Below are 5,629 nucleotides of genomic sequence, written 5' to 3' on the forward strand. Positions count from 1 at the left end.
GCAGCCCCGCCAGGCCCCGGCCCGGCGGCACCTGAGGAGCGTCCGGTATTCCCCCGCGCGGAGGGGAGCAGGCGCTAGGCCCGCGCCACCGCAGCAGAGCAGCCGCCGGTGCGCTCGAAGCGGTGACAGAGAGAGCTCACCGCTACCCCGCCCATACCTCGGCAAGCGCGTCCCCCCGCCACAGGCCCCAGGCCGCCTCCGCTCAGGCGGGAAAGCCACCGCTTGCCACCATCACCGACGCTCCAAGATGGCGGACATATCAGCTCCTGCGAGCCCTCCTCTCCCTCCGCCCCGCCTGCCAATCATACCGCCCCGGCACCACCCTCCTCCTCGGCTTGCGCCTTTCTATTGGGCGGTGTGCGGAGCTCGGCCTCTCAATGGCAGTCTGGCGGGTGTCAGTCACTCAGCTACGCGACTGCAACAGGGTCGAACGGGGTTAGGGGCGGGCTCTCGGCTTCCTGTTGGCCAGTCAACGCATGGGGCGGGTGCATCTCACTTCCCACCTTCCCGACTTAGCAACAAGGAAACGTCACCCTGACAGGCGTTTCTCTCGCCCAATAGAAAGAGCACATTCCTTTTAAAAATAAACCCTTTCCGCCCAATCCAGAGCTGAGATGTTCAGACCCAGCAAGAGGCCACGGCGGGAGGGGTGGGCGCCTGTAGTGGCGATCTCCCTGTAGCCTTACCCCCTGCGCCTCGCCATTGGCCAGCGCGCGGAGCTACGCCCCTCAGGGCGTGGTGCGGACGCCAAACTGCCTGACAACAAGTCGGTGGTGCGCGTGGAGGGGTGCGATGTGGCAGCTTGCGGGGGGAGGCATTAGTGAGGAGGGGAATTAGCTCAAAAGGTAGAGTGCTCGCTTAGCATGCGAGGGAGAGTGGGATCGGTGCCCTCATTCCCCACAGGAGGGGCTTTTTTGTTTCTGGGCGTCCGTGGGACCTCCAGCTCCACATAAGAACTAGCAATATATTTTAACCAAAGCGCACCAGAATAAACTTGTGAAAACCAGGGGAGGTGCTGCGCCCTGGCAACCCTCCCTTCATGTCACCTGCAGTACGGCTGGCTGAGGCAGCAGCTTTGCAACCCCACTTGGCCAAACCCCGCTGGTAAGAACCTCTGCTTGAAAGCTTGGATGGCAGATAGCTGAGCAGGTGGGCTTGTGTGCCCCACAACTGGCAAAAAAAACACCTACGATGTGGTGTGTTGCACGCTGTGTCTTAGAGGCACAAACACATTCTGGCCAGCCAGGCTGCCTGCGGCCTTCCCTCACAGAGACTCCCAAATTACCTTTGCCCAAAATGGCGGTGACCCCTCCAGCTGCCCACCCATCAGGGCAGCCCTCCAGGTTTCAAAATGTCACTGGCAGGATGACAACCCTGTCCCCAGAGGAGGCCACCTGGCAGTGGTCAACAGCGTTTCGCCTGTGGGCAGCAGAGCCACCATCAGGTAACCACTTCGTCTGGTTTCAACAGGTTTTGTCTGGTTTTGGTGGGCTTTTGCCTGGTTTCAATGTATTCTTGACTGGTTTCGACTGGTTTCTGCTGCGCATGGCTCTTGAAGAGCTGGGGGGTGCTGCTGATTGGAGGTGGCACCAGCAAGGTGGGGGGTGCCAAAAATGTCTGGTTGCACCCTGGGGCGGCAGTACTGGCCTGGTCACCACCTGCAACTATTTTTGGTCCCCCCTCCCCGGACCCACCTCGGTTTTCCTGGGAGGGAAGGTGCAGCTGAAGGGTGCTCTGCTGAGCCTGAGCCACCATGCCTGACCAAGCATGGCAGTTCTGCCCTTTACATTTTGTGTGTTTTAGATTTTTTTTTTTAAAGTTTAGAGTTGGCAATTATGTATATAAAATGTTTGTGTCTCTGTGAATGAAGGTGCATGGAGGGGCCACTTTGCACAGGGGGGAGTCACCTCCTAGAGCAAAGGGAGACAGCCTGTCTGCAAGTCCCAGCTCCCGCACCTCCCCAAAGTCCCTTCCCAATATAGTAACAGAGCCAGGAAAGCCTGTTGTTCTCCTTATCAATTGACATCATGGACTTGTAAAACACTGCCTTTCTCGGAGGCTTGCTCCATCAGGGCACCATGACAGCATGGCATTAGCAGCTCTTCATCAATGTGTGTAAGCAAGTAGCTGAAGGGGGTTATGGTGCAATCCAGGCTCACCAAAGCTAATTTTCCATCATGCTAGCATTTGCCTTGCTCATTATGAGGGTAGCGTGTGCTTTCTGTGAATGGTGGTAGAGCTCTGTTTTATAATGCATGAGGTGGGTTTTTTTATATTTACATATATTAGTTCTGATAGTTCCTGGTCATAATATGTTTAAGAAGAGAAACAGGTATGTTATGTTTAAGGCAAGGACTTATTTATTTACAATGGGGGAAGAAACAACAGAGCTGAAAAGATAGTTTAGTGATAGGGTAGTTCTTGCAAGAACCTCATGTAGAGCACATGAAAACTGAAGGGTAGCACAGATCACTGTGTTTATTTCATATACCAGAGGAAGGGGAAAACAATACAGTTCTTTGAGTTCATTATGAATCAGCAGTCTAGGATAAAGCAGCTCCACTTTGAATAATGTATCTTCACATCTTTCACATGCTCATCTGACATACAAAGTTAAGATCAGTGTAGCTGTACTTACATCTTACTGCAAATCAACGACCAAGTCAGCAGATCTGCTCCCATTAAAGCAAATTTATTGATATTACAAAGAGGCATAAATATTGAGGGTGCTGCTACAGAAAGCAGCGTCTCTTTCAGGAGAGAAACAGCGAGTCAAGCTAGAAATGGGCTCAAAGCTTGGGCTACAAGAGTAGGGTCTTAATGGGAGCCTGTCTCTGCATAAACCATCTTCAAGTTGTTTTGTGGACAAAGGGAAGATGTAATAGGTAAAGCTGTGTGCTTATCTTTCTGTGAGTACCCTCCTTGTCAGTCAGGACTGAATTTTGCCTGCAGGTCAGAAGGAGTCCACGTCTTCCACTTCACACTGGTATTGTGTTCAAGAAGTTTAAAGTAGGATATAGGCTGCTTGGGAATCCTCTGTTTTTTATCACTACAGAAAGATAGGTTAAGATGCTTGCTTCTAAAGAAAAGGTAGCCATCAGATTTATAATAGCTGCAAAAAGGCTAACGTGTCCCGGCCTTTGTGCTTTGTCCAGGCATTCACACAACAGAAACTCTTGCCAGCTGCTCAGGTGCTTGGTTTCATAATGCCCATTGCATAAAAGGCTGGACACAGTGTCAGCTTTCTGTTTGTTCCTACATCTCTCCTACCAGTTGACGAAGCTTTGGCTCCTGTGCTTTCTGTAGGCATTACTGGTTCTCCCAAAGATTGAGTCATAGCACGCTTTACCCTACTAAGAGCCATCCTTGCTCACGTTATCCTTCAGCATATGATGGCACATCCTTATTTCACAAAACCTCTGTGAACAGAAGCCCTCCCCAAGCTGTGGGCCCCGTGGGTTGCTGCCATTAGGAGGAGATTGTTGACTGCCCGCTCAGACACGTGATCCTGCTTGGATAAGTTAGTAGAGCTACAGGAATTATGGATGCATGTGATCTTAATGTGTTGCAAACACATGGTAAAAACGCAGCAGCATGAAATGTATTTGCTGATCCACAGAGTTGCGCAGTTAGGTCTCTGAGTGTAGAGCCTGGTTTTGTTTTCTTTTTCATGCAAGCAGATTTATTTAGTAAAATGTACAAAAAATGTTTATCCTCAAAACAATCAACATGAAATGGGATAGTTTCTTTTTTCATTATTTCAGCTGGTGTTCGGTCTAGAAAGCTCTCTAGACTGTATTTGTTCCACATTTATTTTAGCTGTCTCCTTTTTCTTTTCTTTCACTGTTTTTTGTTTTGTTTTGTTTATGTCATGCCACTTGCATGTTCAGCAGCGAGTACCTGCACTGACTACAGCAAATGGAGATTTCACAAGATAAAGTGTATAGAGGCAGTTCTGGTTGTATTGTCAGTTGTCAATGACAGTCTGTAGGAAAGACATTGCACTGGAAACTATGAGCAGGGAGATAATAGGAAAGAATGGTCTATGGGTTTAAATAATGGATAAATGAGAGTACAATGTTAAATGGCATTCTCAGGACAAGCAATTAGGTTGTTATAAGGATGATGAGATTATAACCTTTAGCAAGCACCAGAGGAAGTATCTGGAGAGGAGATTAATAGTTTGAGTGTAGAACAGCTACTACAGTAAAATAGTTAACTACCTAGTATAGTTTCCATAAGCATAAAGCTTGTCTTCACAACAAAGTAGTGTTAAACTGTGCTGCTGTTGACACATCCTATATCCTGAGCAAATGTGCCCTGGATGTAAGGGATGGATCTCAACTCAGAAGGGGCAGGATGATGTTTGCACCGACACGCTTCTGATTTTCAAGGGCTTTATCACCGCCATCTCAATTCTGGAAAAGTTTGGGACATCACAGGCACTGTTTTTGTCTTATAGAGTTCCTGTCAATATATTTCTAAATCTTGATTTTGTGTAATTATTTTTTAAAACTACAACTGTCCAGGTGATACTAACATTACCATATAAGATGGTAATGCTAGGGTGCTACTACCTCAAGGTAGAAACACTTCATGTCTACAAGGAGGAGGCAGCCACTTCTGATGGATTCCTCTAATTATTCGAGTCAGCCACTTCCTCAACATAAAGTGGTATGCAAATAAAAAAAATAATCAGCCTGCTCAGTCACCATCACCCCATCAACCAACGCTAAGCATATTTCCTCACTGTGCACCATTAAACCCCTCAGCCATAGCTGCTACCACCTCCTGAAGCTGGTGGGGGCTGGTGGACCCCAATGCACAGGTGCCAGGGGGAGCATTTGCTAGGGGCTGCTGTGTCTCAGCAGCTGTGCCACAGCTTGGAGAACAAACTTGTCTTCCCAAGCAGTGGCATAGCCTGCCAAGCCAGCTCATCCCATGGCTCTGCAATTGCTAGATGTGACACCAGAGGAGGGGAGGCAGGACTGTACCCTTTCAGCAGCATTTCACCACTAGCTGCTGCATAGCCATAATGTCAGACCGTGAGCATGCGGGGTGTGCTTCTGCTTCAGGTCTGCCAGGACAGCCATGGTCCCGTCCCTACCAATTTGTTGTCTTCCCTTTGCCCCTCCAGGGCAGGGGGGGACCTAGCTGAGGGACCCTATGAAGAGTTATTTGTTTCCAGTTTGCCCAGCTTGCAGACTTGGGTTTCCCTGCAGGAGCAGGGAAGCGCCAGTGCCTGCAAGGCAGTGGGAGCACCTGCGTACAGGTCTGGAGCTGAACCTTCTCACTGGTGACATCTGACCGTTTGATCACCTCAAGCATAAAATGAAGCGATAGTCTAAACCGGTTTTAATCTGACTGTAGTTAACTCTTCTGAGCACTGACAAGTTACACGTAGGAAACAGAACTAGAAAGAGGGGGACAATTGGGTGCCTTACACCAAAGAGTCCCCAGCTGTGTTAACACTAAATGAATATTTGTAGAGTAAGGTCAGCCAAAGACACAAACACCTTTGGTTTAACCATAGCCCTTACAAAATCCTTTATCCCCCTCATAGTTCAGGAGACAATAAAGCCCTTTAAAGAATTTTAATGACTTAATGTTTAGCCCAACATCTTATTAA

General features: G+C 48.7%; 1 protein-coding gene across 1 annotated transcript in view; it reads right to left on the reverse strand.

Annotated features, from left to right (window-relative positions):
• PPP6R3 (protein phosphatase 6 regulatory subunit 3) overlaps positions 1-297 on the reverse strand; it is a 65,343-nt gene extending 65,046 nt beyond the window's left edge. The window contains exon 1 of the mRNA XM_009275992.1: positions 158-297. The gene's annotated coding sequence lies outside the window, so the exon portion shown is untranslated. The remainder of the gene's footprint in view (positions 1-157) is intronic.
• Positions 298-5,629: the final 5,332 nt, after the last annotated feature.

This window comes from Aptenodytes forsteri, unplaced genomic scaffold (genome assembly GCF_000699145.1).
Source record: "Aptenodytes forsteri isolate BGI_AS27 unplaced genomic scaffold, ASM69914v1 Scaffold17, whole genome shotgun sequence".
Taxonomy (NCBI): Eukaryota; Metazoa; Chordata; class Aves; order Sphenisciformes; family Spheniscidae; genus Aptenodytes; species Aptenodytes forsteri.